The following is a 24,931-nucleotide window of genomic DNA, read 5'->3' on the forward strand; positions in this document are numbered from 1 at the left end:
ATATGAATATGAACGAATATTTTAATTATGCTCTAGGTAAAACCTATGAGAGCAAAAAATAGAAAATACAGGAAATGTTCTACTCTTAATAAAAGACATTTTGACAAAAACATGGCATTATGGAGATTATTGCTAGGCTAACAAGTAGTAGATATTTGGACAAAATATGTAATATATTCAAAACTAGTAACACAAAAATATAAGTTTTAACACAGACAGTTATTAAAACACACACACATATACACATTTATGTAGAGAGTTTTGATAACATCACACCTTTAAGATGATAACTTCAATGAGTTGAGGAGACTAAATTAAGCCCCAGACTTCAAATAGGAGTACAGCCTTCCTTTAAACGACTGAAGTGATTGTGACGTCTTTATATTTGGCGGTAGAGAGTTCCAGAATCTAGATGCTGTTGGATGAAAAGATTTGAAATATATACTGTCATATCAATCCTATCAACTGTACTTTCAGTCGTTGGAAAATTATTGAAATATAGATATATTTTCATCAAAGTATCAGCTATTCAACTTTGAATATACATTAATTTATGAAATTCAAGTTATTATTATCCAAAAAATTAAATAATAATAATTTGAATTTTCCCCTGCCAAATACCCTAGTGGGGGCTCGCTGGGTATAATGAATATGTAATATTTTAGATTATTATCTAGATATAGATTTAGATATAATTATCCATTGACCTTACTGGTATCGTAGCATGAAATCGATATGCAATACCGATAATAATTATTTTCTTGGATTTATTTCGCGATGTCCGAATTCTTCACGTGGGAGTTTAACGCGGCACCCTATGGTCAGAAGGCAAGCGCTATAATCGCTATACATATGTGTTACCATGGATAGATGGAAAAATTAGTGTTGAAAAAAGTTTTCGAAAGAAACAGGGGTCATATCATCATCGACAACCTAGAGGGGATCTGGAAGATTTATTTATTGAAGCGATTGCTCTCATATAGCCTTTCTACCAATTAACAGTGGCACCATAAAAGAATTTGAATGCAGGCACGAGAACAAGAAGCAATAAACAAAGAGAACTCAGTAAAATATTCAAGACAATTGATTTAAAAAAACTAAAGGGAAGCCCCCAAGGGAAAAATCTCTATAGGGAGAAATATTTTATTTCAAGAACTTTCTAATGACAAAAACATCGATATAAATCGATACTGAAATATCGATAGATCTCGATGAAATCCCCATGCTCATGTCTTTCATCACTGACATTTTTATTATTTTTTTTATTTAGTAATTATATGAACGAGAATAAAAGCTGGAGGCGAATCATGAATCATCGTAAAAAACTCAATGCTTGGGCGTTGGAAAAATCGACATAGGTAGGTACTAATCTCGATCTATGATGTCATCTATTCCTTGTCATCTGACCTAGAACATCAATTCTTAACCTGTCATGAGTCGATATCCATCTATTGTTAGATACTTATCTCGATGGTATACGCAATCGATGCTCCTTCTCTCCGACTGACTCTCTCCTAGTTATCTGAGTGAGAACATCAATTCTTGCCTTTTCATGAGTCGAAATTAATCGATATTTTAATATCGATTAATCGATGCTCATTATTTCCAACTGACTCCATTCCAATCGTCTGAGCGAGAACATCAATTCTAAACTTTTCGCGAGTGGAAATAAATCGATAGGCCACTATCGATGCACATATCTCGATGTTATCCGCAATCGATGCTCAGTCACTCCGACTTTTTCCTAGTCGTCTATGAGAGAACATCTGTTCTTATTGTTAGCTTTTCATGAGTCGAAATAAATTGACGGTTAATGTTAGGGAAACGAGAGAGGGGAAGGTAAGGTATAGGATTTTTAGATAGATTGAAATGGAGTAGGCCTTACCAGGGGCGCATCTAGGAATTAAGGCTGGGGGGGGGGGGGGTTTAGGTGCAACTAATACCGGGGGGTGTGGGGGTACGGAATACCCACCAGGATAAGCGGTAGGTGCGAGAGTAATAAATTGCGAAATTTTATTATAAATGGTTCAAAATGGTGAATTATACGGCTTTCTGAGAGATAATTTTATTAATTCTTACACTATTCTATGAGTAATTTCAATCCAATTAAGTAAAATGGATTATACTTATAATTTCTCTGAGCTCTTGGGGGGGTTTTATCCCCCAAAACCCCCCCTCGCTGCGCCACTGGGCCTTACGGTGAATTGAAGAAGGCAACGCTGGAAGGAAAGGGAGGCTCCCAGATCACTTCGTTAGAACTCCATGGAAACCTACCTTAATCGGTGGGATACCACAATAATAATAAATATCGATGCACATATCTCGATGTTATCCGCAATCGATGCTCATTCTTTCCGACTGACTTTTTCCTGCTAGTCGTCTGAGCGACCACCCCTTCCACGAAACAATTCAGCCCCGACCTCGCTCTTTCCCCTCACTCGCTTTTTCCCCCCCTCCCACCAATCGCCCACCCGCCCCCCACTCACGAGGGAAAGGAAGGGAGGGGTGGCAGTTCCCCTTCCCCTCTTATGCCGCTTCCTGATCCTCCTCCCCCTTCCACTTCCCGAAAGACTTCAGCCTTGTCCCCCACCCACCGAGACTACTCTCCAGGATCTCTTTTCCCTTCTCCCGAGAACTCCCACCCGCCACGGAGGGAACTGGACACGTTGCAGCCACGAAGTCAAAGTCGGCGAGATGGGTCGCTCACTTGACCGACTCGATGCACGAGAGTCGGATCTTCTGAATGACCGATTATCTTATTTTTTACTTGCGAACTTGTCATGGTGCCGTAACGCTCCGGTACGCCGTTACGGCCCTGGTTTAAAAAAGACATGATAGTCAAATAACACTTAAATCAATTTGGTTGACATACTATTTGATTTAAGTTATCTTGCCTCCTTTTCCGGAAATATTTGTGTGATTATCGACAGCGTTTCGGAGTCCTACCCCATCCTCATGGCACCATCGACATTGTTTTACAAAAGTCATTTGTTTGAACAAATTTATACGTGAGTTGTATAAACAAGAAACTCGGTACTTAAACTTAAAAAAGCAGATTATTTTATCGAATCTTAACGACTACCTAAATACTTTATAAGGTGCTTAAGAATCTAAGAATATTCCACTCTGACAAGTGAGCAGCTTCGATAGATTTTAATTTACAATTTCGTGTACACACCGTTACAAACTGAGTGCAGAAATAAAAGACGTATTTCACTAATACGGTGGAGTTATTTTCGTTTTTGTACAGTGGAAATAATTTATACACTCCGAGTATCTGACAAGCATGAAGACAGAACAAGTACGTCTAATTTTTCTGTGCTGTCAGGTATTTAAGTGTCGGAGCATTTCTGTGGTGTGAACACCTTAGAAGTCGGAGGTTGCGGGATAGGTTTAGATTACTTGAGCAATTGAAATAGATATTTTTAAGTGCGACACGAAGAATATCATAGAGCGCCACTATATTTCCAAGTCCAACGGAAACAATAAATTTAGAGAGATATTTTGTCGAACGGATAGGTAGGGGAATCCGTTTTCTCACCGGACATTAAAGGACTTTAATAAATGCTTGTCCTGAATCCGTTAGAGAATTTCTTGTTTATGTGTAAACGGCTGGTGTCCTAACACCCCCTGCCACACGCCTTTGTAAGCGGCTTGCGGGGTAGCATGTAGATATAGAGGATAACGAAGAGATTTTTAAAAATTGCATTGCTGAAAGAATTGCATCCATTTTACACATCAAAAAAATCTTAAACATTTTCATAAACTTTTTAATGTACGTTTTTAAGTTGACCATAAGGTTGAAGATGAGTTTTTCGCAAATGTGCTTCTTCAATGTCCTGATGAAGTCCTCCCCACTTTTTCCGGGAGAAAGTGATAAAGAGGGACTAAAGGAAGTGTCGGTGAAGGAGGATCTTTTTTTCATTGATTTCCTCACTCAACTGGACCAATAACGATGCACCTTGGGCGAGATAAATCAGGCTTGGTTTTTTTCCTCGTATGAGCAGTTGGGTCCTCAGCGTGGAATTCATCGCCAGAATCCGCCTTAATAATAGCGTTATTACAATAAGAATACTTACGAACTACTCAACGAACATATTTACAAATGAGAGAGGTAAGCATAATTAAATTCGTGAGGTGCAAACATTCTTTAATGCTCTCGACTCCTAAGTACCACCATTATTATGGGCATTAATTCATCAAAGGAAAATTCGGATAGAATTCTAATTTGCTGTCATCACAAAAAATTGATATTCCTGGGGAGAGAAAAAATAAATTTTTAAGTTCCCAGTAAAAATGCTCATGCAGGGATATGATGAAACCTTGTGCCATGTTATGCCGTCATACTGCTAATTGAACTTTTAGTAGATGTCTACAAAACTCCTTAACAGGTTCCTTAGAGGTATATAGAATTCCTTAGAAGTTTCTATATATATCTATGAAATTCGAAGACAATACGGAGCTATTAAACATTATATTCTAAAATTGAAACTAATTTTTTTATTTATAAGGGCTGTTTAAGAATAAATAATTTTTAATAAGTGAAAGAATAAAGTAAATGCCACTGGTGAGATATGAACTCATCACCCATTTTATGTGTAATTAATCTACTCTAACCACTATAACAACTCACGACTTTAAAAAAAACGTAACTATAGGCTACACAATTACCAATAGCGTTGTCAGATACTCTTCTATCAGCAGGTTGGTTGTTCAAACAACCGTTCCATTTCGCATAAAATATGCCCAAACATTAGCTGGACATACCTTTAATCTTTCAGAAGATTAGACCGTTCGGCCATTTTACCATTGAAGATGCCGTGCTATCGTTTTGTTAAATGCGCCATTCACCTGATCCTGGCTTCATTTGCCGATTTGTCGCTCAATAAGATCGATAATGGATGTTCAATACTCGGAATCGATTGTTCTCACCGAAAATGTATGTGTCAAATACCAATATTCGTCAACAATACCATTGTTCAAATCATAGGTCCTTATCGCAGAAAATATGCCTGCATTGATAGATAAGTTTTAAACGTTGCCCTTTCAGAAGATTTGACGGAAGAAGATATCGTTTTGGGTCATGTGACTTTTCTACATCTACATAACACCCTGCGAGCCACCTCTAGAATGTTTGGCAGAGAGGAATTTACCTGCTCCAAGCTTTCATTATCAAGTCGCTTGATTGGTTCGATATCGGATGTACAATCGTCGGAATATATTTCAGTTTTTTACGATTGCATATTAGGGAAGTTTCGTTCATCAAAGGACACGAAAGGCATTGGTTGCGATTCGTTACCCACCATTAGTGTATTCATAATATACAAATTATTTGGTTTTAGAATTCCCAGTTTAGACGAATGGCAATGGTCAATTTTAACTGCATTTGAAAAAGGCCAGATTGGCGCCCATGCGATGCACCTCCACGTGACGTCACAGGGACCTAGTTTCTATTAGAGTGGATAGGAGTTTTACATCGTCTGAGATTACCAATGCATGCATGAGGCACAGACATCAGGGAAACATCTCTTAATAATCACCTATTTAAACTGCCTATGGTCGGAGTTTCCTTCGTTTGATAAGGTATTAATAATCCTTATTTAAGCCAAGCGCTATCTGCTAGCAGGGTACATGCTGGCAGCCAGCATCGCAGCGGCGCACGATATCCTCGCCCCAAGGTCACCTCACATGGTGACAGCGGGAACCAGAATGACGTCACACGGGGTTTCCCCAGAATTCATACTTAGCCGCCGCGTTTTCGCACGCTTGAAATTTTTCACTTTTCAATTTATCGCGAAAAATTAGAAAATATTATCGCGTAATTTAAAAATCTAAAAGCGAGAAATGCGTACTCCAGGAGTAATACTCTTTCGATTTAAGCAATAAAAATATAAAAGGAAACCACCCTATTTATCGTCGAAATTTCGAGTATCCCATGGAACAGGTGAGAAACATAACCGTCCGCCCTAATTGGACTTTGAGCCGTTCCCTATCCATTCGGTCAAATGAATGAATCGTGAACGGCTGGAGCGAGTGCATGATCCTTGGGAAGAGAGGTGATCCAAACGAACGACTTGGCTCATCACTACGCTAGCACGAAGTCGATCTTTTTCCCTACCCAGCCGTCGACGTTGTCCCTATCTATTCCCCGCATTCCAACGCTTCCCTATCCTTCCTTCCCCTACCTCCCTGTATACTTCGCTTCTTCCTTGTTCTCTCTCTCTCCAACCCTCCCCTACCTTCCCCTCCGAGCGCCACTCCCCCTCCCCTCCTTCCTTCCTCCCTCCCTCCCCTCCGCTCCCTGTCTGTGTCTCTCTCAGTCTCACTTGCCAGGCAACCGTTTGCCACATACGCATTCTGGCGTTGGAGAGGAGAGGAAGACTTCCAAGTTCTGTCGTCCCGTTCTTTTTCCCCCTGAAAGTTGTTGTTTCTCGTTTTTCTATCATCCTGTAGCGGATGGACAAGGAAGAAAACTTGATGATAATAATCTCTAAGGATTCCTGACGTTAATCGTCTTGTTTTTTGTCTCTTGTGTGTCTGCTGTTTTGTTGTTCAACAAGGCGACGAGTTCATTTTTCCCTGGTGTATACTTCTCCAAGCGGTGAAAATTTTCGGTTCTTCCCCACCACGGGATTGTTTTGAACGTGTGGATGGCTTCTGTTTTGTTCGAGAAGGGTTGATCTTTTTCTTCTCGACTTGAAGGGAAGATTGATTCACAACGTTCTTCCGGAGACACTTTGACCTCCCCGGTCTCGGACAGTGGGAAAGAATAGACTGTCACAGTGATTAGTAATTGTTAACAAAAATCGGCATCAACTTTGATTCTGTGTGTTCTTCGAGGAAAGTTTTTCTGTGTGTGACGTGATCTTTCTTAGAAGAAGTGGATTGCTTGAGTTCTGTCCATAATTCTGATTTGTTTGTCGGCTCGCAGCGGCGAAGAGGGAGTGGTCATCATTAAATTTTTGTGTTTATCTGCGTGGCATGTGAGTTGCTTGGCAACGAGAAGAAGATCTTATTATCCGTGCTTTGGGAGTTCATCTGGATCCTGTGCCAAGGAGGAATTGTCATCTTCAATAAGCTGCCCTGCGTCTTCAGTTAGCTCCGTTGTTTCCTAGAATCACTGTGAAGGGAGGTAGTTGAACCCGTCAGAGATTGAGGATATCTATTTTTTACCAATTCCTCGGAAGCAGAGTTGTGAAACGTAAGTTGGAGCATGAGATGGTACAGGAATATATTTATACTTACCGTCTCTTGCTTTGTTTTTCTCTCATATTCATTTAATCATCCAAGTAGTCGTAGATCAAGTGTGGTTCTTTTACAATGTGTTTATTGGGGAGATGGTTTGAAAAAAAAAGCAGCGCAGAGTCTTGTGTATCAAGCGTGTTGTTGGCTTGTGCATATTATGGTGTTTCTCACGGTATCTTCCCCTTCTTTTTCGCAATGGTGTCGTTTTGTAAGCCGGACGTTTCGCGTTCTCTTTTCCTCGTGGCACTGAGCGTGAAGCGGTTGCATGGAATGTCTTGGCGTCTTCTTTTTTTCATCCTTAATTTATTGTCATTTTTATGTTCTTTTCCTCCGCGGAGTCCCTCGACTAACTGGGTATGTTTTCCGTCAGCGACTTGTCTCGCCAACATTGATTCAATCGCAAGGGGCAATGAGATGTGTACTTGCGGGGTCAAGCTTATGGGTTCAGTGAGCTAGTGGACATACATACTTAGATGCCAACAAGTCCCCACCATTCTCGTTTGGAGACGTCCGTAAGTAGGAGGCATTCAAACCCTTCGTCCAATAAATGTATTCTTTTATCATTTGAGTCTGAATCATCGGTCGTTGCGGCCAAGCCGAGCAACGGTTAGCTCAGCGCCGAACGTGAGGGACGTCGTATTCCTCGTAATTTTTGGGGCCCACGCCCATGAATAAACGTTTGTCATCAATTTTGTGACTGAGAAATAGAAATTCAAGTGGGTACCGAAACCAAACCTACATTTCCTGTGTAATAATTTCTTACGAATGATAGATTTCGCGTCTTTACTGTTACAGTAATCAAGATATTTCGGCGAGGATGAGTGAGTTCGTTTAATTTTCGTGTCTATTGTCGGTCGTGCTTACAACTTACGTTAATCATCCCCTACGCACACTATTTGACGTTTTCCGCTTTGCCTCGTGGAACTACGTAATATGGAATGAAAATGCACTTCGGACATATATTGTGGAAATAAGTTGGAAAGTGAGGTTAACATTAACTAAAGTAGAACTAAACAAAATATATTTTCCAACGCCTTAATGGATCGACAGATCATCACAGATAAAACAAGAGAAAAGGGTCTGATACACTTTAGTAGGGGGTTGAAAACAAAAAAAAAGGATACACCAAACTCACTTGAGATTAAAGAAGTACGTCTGCTGGTTTAACATCGACGATTACAAGTGATGCCTTGATAATGATAAAGTAATGTCGAAACCATGGCTCGGTTTAAAATATTAGTGTGATATATATATATAGTAAATTTTCATTTCCCATCTTCTACGCAACGTATGATATCTGCCGGATTACGGATAGTAATGTGGCTGGCATAACATTCCTGAAGGTCGGCTAAATTTGGCGTTACTTCTCGTAGGTATTGATGTATCACGAATACATTCCGAGATATGTGGCAGGCAAAAACATGAAGTTCCACAGAATTAAGCGTAACTTCTTATTCGTAAGGGATCACTACTACATTCCAGGTTTACTACTATCACTTCGTGTATGCTGTCATTCAGTGCGAGGGAAGTGTCTTGAGTAGGGTATGGTGGTATGCTTTTCGTGTGGTTAGCGGTGCCACCGGTCGTCAATGGCATCGGCCACTCCCCTCTCAGGATTCCGGGACCGTCTCCGGCGTCATAGCACGCGATTATGTTTCGGCTTCGAAGATTTCTATTTTCGCCGCTATCTCCCGTTATCTACCATTAGTTCATCCCGGTCTTAATGGCTCGGAAATTCCCGTCTTTAATGAGCACTCGAAATAGTCGTAAGCAATCATGCAGAACGTCAATATGACGCCAGTGCCACCTGTTTTGTCCGTCTCCGGAGACTGCTTGTGATATTTTCGCTGTTTTGTCCAGCGAGTGATACTTTTCAACACGATTTCATATTGCTGGTGATGTTAATTGAAGGTGATGTTCGATCACGAATAGAGAATTTTACGATAAACCTTAATTTTGCGGGGGTAAATAGCATTGTAGGCTAACGTTGCGATTGGATTGCATCTACATCAATTGAGGCATCGTTCAACCCACCACCGGGGTGTGTGGCTAACAATAAGTATGATTCCAAAACAGGCAGCACTCATCCTAGCCTCAATCAGAAATGTACTCGTTCACCGAATACAGGTTAGCACACAGAAAAACGACAAGCCGCCAGATCAGAAAATAAAACAGAATGTTAAGGGCCCGAACATGCTAATACCATTCGAATAAAACTAGTAGGTAGTTAGTGGTATAAACATTTTTAAGATTAGGTTCTTGTGGTGTAAGAATGTGAAGTTTCTAATATTTTGAATAAAAGGAATGTGGATCGTCATCAACCGATCGTGTGTAAGATTCGTTTCCAAAGTAATATTTCTATTATTGGATATTTGTGTTTCTATTAGTAAAATGGCTATTTGTTCATTGTTCTTTCATCACACAATAAGACATTAAGTGGTCGAAGAACGTGGTGAATCAATCGATAGTTAAGTTGATCTGCGTGTAGTGTTAGTGAATTCAGATGTATGTAGTCATAGCGTGGTATGAAATTTTCCATCTATTTCAAATAAAAATTTCTTCTCCTACTGTTAAATAAACTTTTTACTGAGTAAGCTGCAGTGTTTCCTCTTATCAAAGCATTATAATTAAATCAAGTAGGATTATTTCAAAGCAATTTTAAAAACCAATATTTTTACCACACCGATTTATTGACGCTCATTAGTACTTGAAGCTCATTAACAGTTGAGGACGCTCACGAACGTGAAAGACTCGAAGAGAGGGAAGCTGTTGCTATTTTTGCTTGCAGCTTTATATTTCATACCGAAAAGTTTTGCGTGAGATACCGCAATACTGCGGCTTGAGTTCGTTCTAATTGGACCTCAAACGGAAATAGTGTTATTTCGTATCTATACGCATTTTTTCCTAGTATTGTGGTAATCTGCGTAACATACATGATGAAGTGTGATCGTTTTAAAATATCTCCCTTTCTGGTGTGACGCATGAGTTTTCTGGTTTTTCCCTATATAATTTGACGCGTTGCGATATCACATTGTCGGCTGGTGTGTTGTCGAGTTTCTCTCGAGACGGGGGAAAATGCATTTCCCGTCTTTGATGCGAGCGCCTCCACCATTCACACTGTTTTATACCCTTCCTCCGTTCTTTCTCCTCCCCTTGAAAGGAAAAGGGGGGTACGCCGCCCCTCTTTCTCGCCATATTTGGAATTTTTTCTCCGGTCGCGGGATCGTTAAAATCTGGCGGTCATCCACTGTGAGGTTGCCCTGGTGATTCTTCTACAGTCTCGGCAGTCATTCGACGACCGTTTTTGACTTTCAGAATCTGAGAAAGAGAAGTTTTCCGAAAATCCTTACGATATCGGCAATATCAGAAGACATAATGTTATTACGAAAGCAATCGTGCAAACCAACAAAGGAAAAGATCAGCATAGGAAAGCCTCTTGTGAGATGCATGGATCGAGGTATTAAGGATGCAAAATAAAAAGAAAACATGGAAAAATTGGTCGATAGGAGAATTGAGTTGAGAGACGCGACAAACAATTAGGATTGTCCGTAACGATATCAATGAAGTATCAACAAATTTGCCTCCCGTGCAATAGAATATTTATTTATTTATTTATTTATCACATCCCCCGTAAACAGCACATGACGGCCTTTTACAACGAAGGTTTCCAATATTAACAAAGTACAACACAAACATCCATGCCCTGGATAGGGATCACCTACCCAGGCGGGATTCGAACCCACGACCTACGGTTTGGCAGGCGAAGACTTTACCCCACCGCCACCGAGGCCGGCTATAATTTAGGATAACTATAATTTGTTGACCAGTTCTGAAAATAGACAAGTGTGAATAGGGAATAGTTTACGCCAATGTTGCCATGAACGGTCAGGATGTCTCATTGGTATTTCATGGAAATGAAAATGTGTACCCTTTCTGTGACTTGTATTCTGAATTTGTCATTATTTTTGTATTTTTTACACTGTGGCATAGATTGATTGAACTTTTGTATCTTTGAACCAATATGGTTTACCATACATTCTTAACTAATAACAATCCCAGTGAAAAAATACAGGAATCACTACCGCAACGATACACGAACGGGAAAAATGAGAATGATTTCATGAATTACACATAACCCCTTAATATTAGTTTAATAAGACATTGCAATATCTCCACTGTCCATAGTGGAAATATTGCAATTTCGTATTTAACTATTTTCATGTTGTTTATTTCTATTGAAAACGAAGTCTCCGTGGAAAAGTTTAATTAAAGTATCCTAAACATTATCTATCATTCTATTGAGTAGATTGTACTTTTTTCTGTACCGCAGACTGTTTGCTACAATTTTTAACTAAAATGGCACGGCAAGTATAAAAAGTCATGGAAATATTCATTTTCTTGAGGGAAAAGAGATGTCACATTGTATGATTTCTTCACAGTGTATGCGTAATTAGAGCATAAGATTACGCTCGTTATATATCATACCTTCTTTATAATGACACTTTAAGATGACATAAAAAACTCATTTCCTTGGATGCTATCTTTCTTTGAAAATTTTATCTGTATACCGCAAACTTCTGTTGAATAGGTTTTTGTGTGAACCATGTAGATTTATAGGAGCCTTATTTTTAAATTCGCCACGCTTATTTTAAAATGGGATGTGTATGGATGAGATCTCCATGTCTTTTAAATGTTTCCTGGGTTACTTTTGCTTAAAGCTCACGGCTCGGTGATGATAACGGCAGCATGTTTAGGTTATAAGTTTTTAGATAAAAATAATTCTTTCTTTCTCCGTTTATTTGGTACTGTGGTGGTGATTCCGGTCTTAATATTACTGGCCGCTTCCTTAAACTAGACATTAAGAATTTACGGTACACGCTATTGGTGCAAATATAAAAGATTTAACCCGTAACCATATAACTACACTGGTTGCTAACGAGGTCAGAATATAATTTTGTTCAATGTCTGCTAGTTACCTTCATAGAAAGGGTCAATTTTCAGGGAAAGCATATTGTTGAATTAACCAAAATTAAAATTATTTGAGGAATGCAATTTCCTGTTTACTTTTCTGGTACTTATAAATAATTTATATACGGTAGGCGTCCAAATTGAATTAATGTTTTGCAACCGTCTCTTTCCGACATCGGGATTATTTCTACCTGTTTAAGAAATAAACTAACTAGTGGACTTAGTTACCGCAAGCTCAAACAACATATTTGTGACAATTCTACAGCAAAAAGGAGTGCTGATTTTTTTCAGGATCCTATAATGTTCAGAATGGTAGGTTGTAGTCATAAATACTGGGTGGGCGGGTTGTGTCCGGGTTAAATCTGTGGGCATTCTTAATATATTGCTTTCATTCACAGCAACACAAATATTGTCGATATATATCCGACCGCCCCATACCTGTGCACGCCCATTTCGCGTGGTCGTTGGTGGAGAGAAAATAATTTCTCTCGCGGTAGGTAACGGTCTTCGCGTGCAGCTATTGTGAGAGAGTGCAGAATATCATATAATTTCCTCCCTTTTTTTCTTTTTTGCTCAACTGGGCCGGATGTTATACTCTTTTCAATGTGGTCACGTTCGTTTATAAAAGGCTGCGCTCCTACGCTCCCCCTCTCCCGCTTTCCCCCCACTCCCCTACCGTCCCGCGGGTTCCCCTCCCACTCTACCTCAACCCCCCTCACCCCCTTTCCCCTTTTCTTGGAACGGTCTCTGAACAGGACAAATTCCTCTCGTATTTGTCGACGTGGTTTGGCATTGTAGTCGAGTTTCCTTTAAAGAGACCGCGGAAAAGTCATCGCCTCGGCGTGGCTCTTTTGCGAAGGAAATGATAATAAATAATATCTCTCGCACAATTTTTACTTTTAAGGGGTCATCCATTAACTACGTGAGGCGTTTGGGGGGCAGGGGGTCAAGCCGATTCACACCCAATCTCACATGGGGGATTAAGAGGGGTCCCTGGAAAGTATCACGTAATTTTTTTAGGCAAGAAACTGTGAAAAATTGCGATCTCAGTAATCTTAAACACTTGTCTTAAAAATCTTAAATAAAATACATATTGAAACAGATTGTTTTTTATATAAATCCAACGCCGCGAAGCCTAGATTGGCGTATTTACATGTAAATACGTCAATCTATGCTTCGAGCCATGCCTCACGACATCTCCTGAGAGGTTACTCGGGAATTCCACCGGTTCAGGTTATCCAACTCCAACCTGGGCGACGATTCAATGTACAATTTGTCTATCGTCCTCGGGGCAACCTGATGCCGATGCTGACGTTTCTATGTACGAGTTGCCCATCGGTATCAGGTTGCCCTGATGACGATAGACAATTCGTACATCGAAACGTCGGCCATTATGGTGTTGAAGAAACTAACCCCGTGGAATTCCCGAGCAACCTTCCACGATTCTATACGCTGTGAGAGCCTGCGATCAAACGATATCTCTCTAAGGAGATAAGGGGGTCCAAAAATCGCCAAAATCACTTCCCTTATTAGATGGACGCCCCCAAATCCTGAAGTTAAGGCCTGTTTACACGGTCCTTTAGCTCGTGTATGTGATCATGCGTATGGATATCGACAGCAAGGCATTGCGAAGAGAGCACGAATCTTTGAAGGCTTGATTTGATCGATTATGCTATCACAAAGCAATTTGGCATTCTTGGACAATTCCTTGTGGATAATAGTAGCGTGATGTCGTTATTGGGCCATTTCGGGACGTGTAAACCTGTCTTGTTAGACCTCGAAAAATAAAAATAGGATACCATTGTAGCGAGACTAATGCGTCCACCCATTTAGGCTACATCACGATGTTTTTCTCTCCCTTGGTCCGGAAGACTGGCAGATTTTTCATCATTTTAATAATCCTGAGGATGACGTCTAACGTTGAAACCATGGTCGTGAATAAATATTAATGTGAAAGTACAAAGTTCTTCTTTCTTAATTTAATCACGGTTTTACGCAAGACATCCGCTGTCAAAAAAACACGGCTGCCCTCTATGTGGGTCTTTACCAGAGATCGTCTAGTTCCCTCCCGGGAGTTAAAATGAATTGATTACTCCCTCTCTGACGAGGGACTGTGGGATTGTCAACTCTCTCCGCGTCCGAACAGCTGTTTTCGCCCTCATCCTGACCTCAAAAAGGCAATAAACCTCCCGTATGCGATAGTGCGACGTAGGAAGGCCCACTGCGGTCGTTGAAAACCGTTCTCTCCGCTCGGCAGTGGTTTCACAAAAGTTTTTAATGAAGGGGTCGATGAAATTTTTGTCCTGAGTTCCAAAAGGGGGCGTTGCCTCTTGGAGCTTGACGGACTTCATACTGGCTTGTTTTTTTTTTTGTTGGTGGAATGCCGCGAGAGCTAAGTGAAATGTCGCAGTCGTTGAAGTTTGTTAGGGGCATTACTCACAAAAAGTAATTGCTGTGGTTGGTCCTAAATTTCATGAATGACAATCCCATGTAACATTGCACTCGTGGCATGAATATACAATATTATCCTTTATTTTGGGTTCTTGAAAATAATATTTAAATTTAGACGTATCCGTAAGCGTTTTAAATATTATAGCTTTTAATTTATAAATGAAGTTATGAATGTTGTGTACATTCGACTATTAAGAACTTGCCTTTTAGCTTGACGGTCTTCATGCTGGCTTTTTTTGTCGATAGAATGTTGCGGCAGCTAGGTGAATGCCATAACCGTTGAAGTTTACTGTGGGCATAACTCGAACGAAACACTAATACGAAAAGTAATACCTGTGACTGCTGCCATATTTTAGGAATGAGAACTCCATGTAACTCTGCGTGTTTGGTTAACATTTACATTCATTCGTGGAATGGGAATACAATGTAGAGTGTGCTATCACATATGTTGGATTTTTGAAAAAATATATAAACCTACAAGTACATGTATGCATTTTAAATAAAAGTCGTTCGATATGTGGGTGTGGAAAAGAATGAAGAAGTTGAAGTGACCGGAGAGGAGGAGGAACACGAAGTGCTGGACATGGTGAGTGAGGATAGGAAGCTTCTTGATAGATACGGAGGAGACAGAAGGTATGAGTGGAGCGAGTACTTAGCAGACAAGGGGTGTTACAAACAGTGTTAGAGGATAGAATGTTAGGTAAACGAGGGAGGGGAAGGAAGATAATAGAATTTTTAGGTATAATGTAAGGTAATATATAATGCCGTATAATGTAAGGAAAGGGAGTAGGCTTTATTGTGAATTGTAGAAGCAAGGAAGACCCTTAGGGGAGGCGACACTTCAATCTCTTTTTTAAAAACTACTTCTTGAAAACTCCTTGCAAACCTAAAATAATCTATGGAATACTTTGATAATAAGAAAAACTGCATTTATGTTAATTTTAAAACTGGTGAAAAGCTTAAGCTTTGATTCTATTTTTCCTCAATTTCGGAGCTTAAATGATTGTCTATTAGTAACAAGGGCGTACCCAGGATCATAACTAGGGGGGGTGGGCAAGCCAATTTCTGACAATTTAAGCATGTGCAAGGTGAATGAAACCAACATTTTAATAAAATTATAACAGCCCTTAATTAGTTTATGAGATTATTTCCTTGAAAAATTGGTTTTATTTTAGTTACTTATCTTATGCTAATACCATTTTTCGTGGGTTTAGAGAAAATCTGTCGAATAATTTCGTTTCAATTCAGTCCTGATTTTTGCTTGAAGACTTTTGCGAATTATGCTTCTAGGGGGGGGGGGGCAGCTACCCCCCTCCTGCCCCTCGCTGGGTACTCCCATGATTAGTAGTAAAAATTCGTTTTTATCTTACTATTAGTATTAGTTGGGGGATTATAAAGCGCTATGGCACGGGAACGAAATATGAAATCGTGTTGGTCTAGAGCGGCGGTTTTCAGGAAGATTCTGCCTTAAGACCTTCCTACCTCGCCTACTCTCCCCCCTCCCTCTCCGCCGTCCAATAACCTCCCCTCCCCTCCCCCCTTTAACAGCCGTCAGACCCACCCACTTTCTTGGATACTCGCCGCCGAGAGAGCGACCCAGGCCGGCCGGATACGATGCGTGACCTCACCCGCATCATATGGTGAATGAAACACAGCATGTGCCTATGTGTAGCGCGCTGCCGTCTTGTGTTCCCCGTGTGTTCCGTATGTCGTGTATGTGTGTGTGTTCCCTCTCTCGCTGTGGTGTGAGGCGTTGATCCGAGAGACCTTGGGAGCGGAGTGTGCATTAAGCCACCGCCAAGGAGGTCTCTCTGCCCCTCCGATACTAATCCCCTTCTCCCACGCCCACTAACTGCCCGCGTTATATCCCTCACGAGACACAGGCTTCGAAGAGAGCCAAAGAGGGTGAGGTTGTATTTACAGGGTGTTTCAGAAGGAATCTGCGATACTTCAGGAGGTGATAGGAGAGACAATTTTGTTTCACTAAAAGATACCACATTTCCACAAGTATTTTAGCGCATGAATTCTTCAAGCGGGTAGTCGATAGGTAAAGAGACGTACTTGTGTTACGTGTCCATAGGTGGTTAAAATATTCGAACATTCTCCGGCGTTTCTTTGAAAGGGAAAGAAACTTAATTGTGCATCGTCAAAAGCATTTTTAATTTTCCATGGGATTCCATTTGACGGATACATCATTGTTTAGATTGGTTTAGTTGAGCATTGAGACATTATTGGGCTAAGGTTTTCAAAATTGTTCAAGACAGCAAAGATTTTGTGTTATTTCTCAACATTTAAAGTCCATAAGCGTTGTGAAAAGCGAAACTTGAAAATGAGACGCAGATTCGAGAGATATATAAAGAGATACAACCTACAAAACATGCGTCCGTAATGCAGTATCAATGATACTAATTTAAAGTATTGGGGGAATAAAGGGTAATTGCGTGATCCATTTTATCAACATCATTGAAAGTAAGACTGTGCCCCCCAAAAAATGGAAATTTCTTGTGAAGTTTTGGAACCCTCTGCCTCATAACCACCATCCTAGCATTGTATTGAATTTTTTATCATTGATTTCTGAGAAGAAAAATATGACCAATTTGTACGCAATTATCGAGTCAAGGAAAAGGATACAGCAGTGGTGTAACTAGGAATGTGCTTTGGGGGGAGAGGGGTGAGGAGGGTTAATGGGGGCTACTCCCCCAGGAAACTAGGAGTTCAGGGAAAATTTTGAAAAATTGCATGCCTGAAAATGCTTTTTACATCATTTTGGTTCTTAAAATTTAACTTCAAGCGGATGCAGTTATTATGCATCAAATCCAGACAAGTATTTCAAATAGTTTTTTGATTTCTCTGAGGTTTTGGGGGGTATACATACACTCATCCTCCCATAGTTACGTCACTGAAATACACGGTATGGTAGTTGAAGTTTATAGAAACTGAATTAACGGAAATAGTCATAAATTTGTTTATCTGATTTTTTATAGTGGTATATTCTTAATTAATATTGCTATTATTTCACTCCATGGCACGCATCTTCATTAGGTATTTTGCTTATCTCATTTTCATGCGTGCAGGAGATGGGAGAGGGAAAATCCACAGCGTGGAATGAAAGCAATTCAATACCCGTGGAGAATGTGATCCTCGCAAGTCTCGTTTACAGTGCTCCTTTCAAGCCTCCTGCGCAAATACAACTAAAGATTTTTTATGTTGACGAATAGCTGACTTCATGGTTATGGAGAGAATTCTTCTGCATCTTGGATGCTCTACCCTGACGTAACAGTATGCAGTGAACTCGTTGAAAGAATGATAGTTAAAAGCGACTTTTGTGTGCTAACATTATTTGGTAGATTCTTTCGTATGTGCCGCAGTGAATTATCGATTGATAAATTCGTTGTTTATTCTATCAGGTCTTCAATTGCCGATGGTCATCATCGGACAATCATCTTGGATCAACGGCGATATTGTCTGACAGTTGGTTGAAAGAATTATATAAAATTATTAATCGATTTGGTTTTAAAAAGTTTATCACTAATGAACCAGACTGTAACGGCTCAATCTGAAATCGCCTTATGAATCCCAACAGTATATTTATGTTTTTATTACGTGACTGTTACATTATTATGGTCTTTCTGGTATTATGTTATTATTGTGGTCACCCGTATAAGCCGGTGGTTTGAGATCACACCAAGCATGCAATCTTCCATGCTACACAGGGCAGTCACTCTTATGCACTTTCATGAGAAGCAAACTTTTTTTAACAGTTGTACCCAGTTAAAGTAAATTTTTGAATAATTGTTATTAAATCATCTCTCTTCTAACTTTTGTCCTTTTTTTCACTGTATGTACAATACGGGGAGAGGCGTAGCAGCTGCATATGATGAGGAAGGAAAAGAAATACTTTGCTTCGTAAAAATTGCGAATTATAAATGTAATTTATCGGAGGGAAAGTTTTTATGTTACTTCCCTAGAATGAATTTCTACAATGTGAAGGCCATTCAACCATTTAGTGTATTGCATATTAGGCCTGTCTAGTTCTAGTTGGGAATATACGTGTGTTCAACTCGTGTCCAATCGAGTGACTACCGTTTAATCAGGTAATGATGTCAACCATTCGCCTGTGCAGGATCCGCGTTGACCATAACCAGAGCCTGGACCCGCATATCTCATAATTATGTATGACGTATTGTGGCTATCGCACAGCAGTAGGGCGGGAAGGAGCATCTATCTGCTACAGTGTATCGGTTCATGGAGGATTCCCGTCTCGCTGGGTGACAAGCCTTGCTGCGTGTGGTATGCGGGATATATGGGCGACGTGGCACATAGCTGACTCTTGACGTCACCGAACATGTATTCTACGTCTTCTCTCGTTCACAGTGTTTTCCTCCCCCCCCCTTTCTTCCTCGTTTCCTCCCTCCCCTACAAGTTCCCCCACCACTTCTCTCCCGCCCAGTGTTTGGCGGGCGTGCGGTGCCCGTTATATGAGCCTCCATGGTGGACAAGAGGGGAGCGGGTGGCCGTCAGACTTCCCCTCCAATGCCTCCGGCGGACAACCGCGGGAAGTCATTCTTCGATGACCGCTCGGCCGACGGTCAGGACGTGGACAATTTCCAATGGGGCTTATTTATTTATTTACAAATCAGCCATCCATTACTATTCGTGAATTTAGACCAAGGGGATTCCATAGAGGAGGCACTATTCCATCCCACCGAAGACTTTTCTATTGCCACTTCGGTCGCATTTTGATCGGCTTTCAAAAATGTCCGCAGAGCGGTTATGTGTGCAATGCAATCAACATTTATCCAATGTTTTTCATTGTCATGTTTGTAAGTGCAAGGAATAGCATTGAAAAGTAATGAGTTTGATAAATCACGTCATCATATGTAATAATTTCTATTAATACCAGCAATAATACCTTATTTTCCCGTAAAAATCGGATCAATTTGTCCGTTAGCTACGCGAGTGGTGACTTTTGTAAATCCAATTAAATGAGCGGTGCGTGGCAACACTTTTAGTGGCCGAGTTGCGGACCCTCTTCTGTGATATTCGTGATGTAGACACGTCTATAGTGGGCATTTCAGCCGAATTCGGAAGCGGAGCTCCGAGGAAACAAGCTATTACTTCAGGAAACCATGGTGACAAATCATTGGTATTGTTGGGTATTTTCTGATTTCTCTTGTTATTTTGTTAGCGTCTACAGTGGGGAGACAGAAATTAATTGTGGCTTGCCACTTAATGTCTCCCGTTTTGTGGGGAGACTGTTTTTGTACGTTTTTTCCCGCAAATTACGCATCTACATCTACATAATACCCTGCGAGCCACCTCTAGGGTGTTTGGCAGAGGGTGATCAATCACCAGCATGCAGCATGCATTTGGACTCCCACATGCACACCACACCGTCCAAAAAACGTCCCGCATAATAACAAACTAAACTACTATATGCTGTTAGAAATAGAATATAGAATAGAATTTCAGAAACATGCATTACGTTTTACATAGGTTAGTTGGCTACACTACAAGCAATCTATTTACGAGTTCTATTGCTGCCGTTATAATCTCTTATTGATCGTGGAAAAAATGACATTCGGAATCTGTCTGTTCTGCAATCTATCTCTCTTATTTCATTTATATGATCTGATCTTCCGTAGTACGTTGGCGTCCGCAAGATATGGTTAACTTCGTCAGAAAAGACACTGCTCTTGAATTTATCTAAAAGGTTTAGTCTATTTTTCAATCTACGGTCCGACAGAGATTCCCATCCGAGTTCATCTAAGAGGTCAGTTACACTAACAAGACTATCGTAACGACCTTTCATATACCTGGCAGCTCTTCTTTGCACGCGTTCTAACTCTGTTATTAAGCCTTTTTCATGAGGGTCCCAAACACTGGCAGCGTATTCCAGATGTGGCCTAACGAGGGAAAAGTAGCTAATTTCTCTCACTTTGTCGTCGCACTTTCCCAATATTCTTTTAACAAAACCCATTTTACGATTAGCTTGACCGGTTATTTCTCGAATATGTTTATTCCACGATAGTTAATTAGAAATCTCGGCTACGGCTACGCAATGTCAAGCTAAAGCGCTGTGACCAAGTCTAGCATGTGCGTGCAGAGATTCTGCGCTGGACGCACCGAACCCCATCCCTATAGCAATTGCTAGGAATGAGATATACCCTAAAGTGTGACTGCGCAAAATTCAGAGAGCCTGACACTCTACATACGTACTTAATGTGTATAAGTTTTCTTGGATGTTACACTAGTACTTATGCCACTTCTTTTTTACAGAGCGCGACTCGGGTTTTGATGAATTATCATCATCTACAGGCGCAAATTTTCATTAAAATTATAATTTTCCTTGATCGTTATGTGTACGGATGTGCGTGGACCAATAACCCCATGTGGACCCATACCCCAACAAATTGATTTACCCCGAGATGATGAATAAGCGAGCTTAGAGCATTGTAGATTTTGTGGCTGAAGTAAGCACATAGGAGCGTATCGTGCTCCCAAAGTCCTCAGTGCCACTTCCAAATGCATCCGACGCGTCCTTTGCGCCGTTTTCTCTTAACAATTTGTTACGGCATATCATTCAATTTGACTGTTCCGGGAAATCATAATTTGCGCCTGAAGATGATGATAATTCTTCGAAACCCGGGTCGCGCTGTGTAAAAAATAAGTGGTACAAGTAATTGTGTAATATCTAAGAAAACTCGTAATGGAATCTTTAATGGATAAAGTTTAATCATGAGTTAGTGAATTTTGTAATGTATATAAATTGATTTTCATCGTTTCCGGGAGACATGGACTTAATCTTCTTTTTAAATTGTATTTCCAGAAGTAATAGAGTATAATGTACTTATTTGGCCGCGTTTAATGAGAACTTTCAGCTAGCACTTGGCACGGCTGAGATAGACCCTAAAAGTGTGACTGCGCAAAATGCATAGATATGCTAAATTAAATCGAAACATGAAGTACATATGTGGTGGAAGGGCTCCATATTAACAATGAAAGACACTTTGTTTCTTCTACAAGTTTATAAAAATTTCTATTTTATTACCGGTTTCGGCTATTACACCATTATCAAATACTTGATAATGATATTTGATAATGGTGTAATAGCCGAAACCGGTAATAAAATAGAAATGTTTATTAACTTGTAGAAGAAACAAAGTGTCTTTCATTGTTAATGCAGAGAGACGCTACAAACTTAGAATGTATCAATTGATTTTTAATCGTTTTTGCATGATCACGGGGGGCAACTGCATGATTAATGAATTGTGTTTCCTGAATTAAATGATTATAATAAACTGAATTGGCCGCATTTAATGAGAACTTTCCAAGAGCCTATTTTATGGCCATAGTTACTTTGAAAAAGTCATATCACTCCGGGATTTGATCCTAAGGCGGTAATATCACCGTGTTGAATTATCCCTATTTAAAACCTGTAACACGAGTGCTAGTGTAAATTTTATCGTAGATCATGCTCCACCCGTGGCGTCAGCCGCTTATCTCGCATCGGTATCGATATAATCTTGTTCTACTCCGGTAATTTTTTTTTAAAGCTCAGATAAGACCCGTGAAACCTGACCAGACTTGGCGGTAATACGCCCAATGGCTCAACTTTCTTCGTCAGGAACTCGGTCATCGTCTAAAGTCAAGGTACAAGGGGTCTGCCGTATCATCGTCATCTGCTGGTGCCCCTATTCACCAATGAATACTCCTCGCTTAAATGGAAATTGATACCGACCCCGATCGACCAAATGTTAGGAACGACGTATGTGGGAAGAAAAGGAGGTTCTGTGTCATGATTGATTGGAATAGATGAAAAATCAGGAAATAAAAGGCATAATGGGCTAATTTATACTGCATTATCTTCCATCGTGTACGACTTTCCAAAAATTTTTGTATTTTTTAAATCGAGACACACTGCAGTACAGGGGCTAGATTAGTCGACAATGGTGGTAGTCGTTAATTAAGATTTCTAAATATTACAGAGCCCAGTTTTTCTCGTAATAAGTAGATATGGTTATCATATAAGAATGGTGCTGTTTCGAACATGGTTTAATTTAACATAGAATTAATGACAATTATGTTTTTTATTTTTCGAAGTTTTTGCCTCAAACGGTTTGTTTTACCAAATTAATAAAGTCCAATATTCACGCCAGTGGTCGCTCGCCGAGAGAGAAACCCGGCGTCGGCATAAGCTTATTCCTGCAATCCCAGCATCCCACCCATTGATTCCGGGCTCAAATCCCGGCGTTGGCAGATATTTTGCAGATGCTGTCCGATCCCTGATTGAGTGCCCCGGGGAGGGCACTTCAAGTGCAACACAAGGTCCGTCGGATGGGACGTTAAGCCGTGGTCCTGGCGCCTTTCGATCGGAGTAGGCTAAGTGATTTGCGGAAAGTAAACTTGCTCGGTTTGGCAAAAATTTAATGTCCTTCGATCGGTCTGAAAATTGGTTTATCTGCGTATGACGCAATTTAGATTCGTATAATGATATTTTTGAAGTAACGATTTTTTTCGCCCCTAATTACCCCAAAAATAGCTGAATGGTAGTTAGCAACAGTGTAAGGTGCCGGTGATTTTAGAGGGGGTCGATTCCATGAGTTTTTGTCGTATCTCGTCTCGTTCACCCCAAATATTGTAAGTATCAGCCATTGGCCGGAAGTGGGATTTTGCAATATGTAGGTGATGTGGCCCCCCATAGGATAGGGTAGTAAATAGAACTGCATTTGTGCACGATGCATAATGTTGATACTTCCCAAGGTAGCTATTAGTAACCTTAAGGCGCTGGTCAGGATACGAAACCGGTCATTTGTCGGGTAAATTATTCTGCCCAACACGCCACGTTTTTATTATGTCCTCTTTGCACATATTGTGTCCAATTTGAGCCTGAAACCTTAAAGAGTTCGATAAAAAGGAAAGCCTTATGAGTGCAGAGAGAGATGGAGAGGGTGGCATGCGACGTAGTAGAAATTGCACCCCCACCATTGAAGTTGGTCACTCGAGAGAAAAGTTTTTTTCACATTTTACACGTTCGAGAGAAAATCACAAGTCGTTTATAACAGTTACCAAACGCAAATCCCGTGGGATATCCGTATCGTATATAGTTTTCTTATACATCTACAGACTACTCCGCAAGCCGCCTAAAAATGCGTGTGGCGGGGTCGTTAGGAAGTCAGCCGTTTAAGCATTAAAATGAAATGCACTAACGAAGTTACGCTTTGCATTTATTAAAGTCCTTAATGTCTCTTAATTTATGGTTTCTAGTGGACCTGGAAATATAGTGGGGTTCTAATATGCTGTTGTCTGTCAGGGATGCCGACTTTTAAAAAATATTGGGGGGGGCTTAAGCCGGGGATCTTGCCCCGGGAAATTTTAGAGGTAGTGAGTTTTAAGTTTTTTAAGCATTTTATAAGAGTCATATGGTCAACATTAGATCCCTGATAACTTGAATCTCGATATCAGGACACTCCGGGGAAAATCGACAAGCCGGACACATTTTTTCCTCACACCCATTACGAATTTTTTAGGGGGCTCGGGCCCCCTCAGGCCCCATGGAGTCGGCGCCACTGTTCTCTGTTCTTTACCATAGAACGTTCAGATCAAGGGGACTGGAGGCCCAAGTCCGTCCTGTAGTAATTCGACTTGTTCTGCGACAAAGAGCTCTTATTCATCTGTTTTAGATTATTAGAGAATTAAGCCTGTGCCATTTAAAAAGGCAGCTGACCGTCCTAGCTGATGATAACGTGTAATTTGAAAATCTTATGAGTAATTACCAGCCCAATCCGCCGATTAACCTTGTGCCTCAACAGTAATAGTTTTGGTTCTCACGAAAAGAGTCGTTTCTTGCGGCTTGAGGAGGACGCGGAGTGAAGATGTTCCAAATGCTCATTTTCCGGTAGTGAACTGGAGATTGTTTACAAACGTGACGGTGGAGTCAACTGCCTTCGTCTTCCCCCGCATGCTGCAAGGTGGGTCGAGCCTTCGCGTGGAAGAGAGGGGTGCCTATGGTCTAAAAGAGCAGTTTCGGTAAAAATAGGTTGTTGACAAACTCTACCCTCTGCCGTGACTGCTGCGTGGTGTGGCGTCGATGGGTGAGAATCCGCTGTTACTCATCAGACTCGCTCTCATTAGGTCACGTCGAAAGTAAACTTGTTCATCTTTGACATTTTGACACATGAACATGGGGGAGATGGTTTTCGGCCTCGGTGGCGGCGGGTTAAAGTGCTCGCCTGACAACCAAGGGGTTGCGGGGTCGAGTCCCGCC

The 24,931-nt window shown here is 40.7% G+C and overlaps 1 protein-coding gene across 5 annotated transcripts in view; it reads left to right on the forward strand.

The window, feature by feature from the left end:
- LOC124168454 (fibronectin type-III domain-containing protein 3A) overlaps positions 1-24,931 on the forward strand; it is a 435,474-nt gene that overhangs the window by 232,170 nt on the left and 178,373 nt on the right. For 4 of the 5 annotated variants that reach the window (XM_046546703.1, XM_046546706.1, XM_046546707.1 and 1 more), the window contains exon 1: positions 6,334-7,201. The exons of the other annotated variant lie outside the window; for it this stretch is intronic. The gene's annotated coding sequence lies outside the window, so the exon portion shown is untranslated. Of the gene's footprint in view, positions 1-6,333; positions 7,202-24,931 lie in introns of those variants that run through there. 5 annotated transcript variants of the gene reach the window in all.

The sequence above is a fragment of the Ischnura elegans genome, chromosome 11, assembly GCF_921293095.1.
Source record: "Ischnura elegans chromosome 11, ioIscEleg1.1, whole genome shotgun sequence".
NCBI lineage: Eukaryota > Metazoa > Arthropoda > Insecta > Odonata > Coenagrionidae > Ischnura > Ischnura elegans.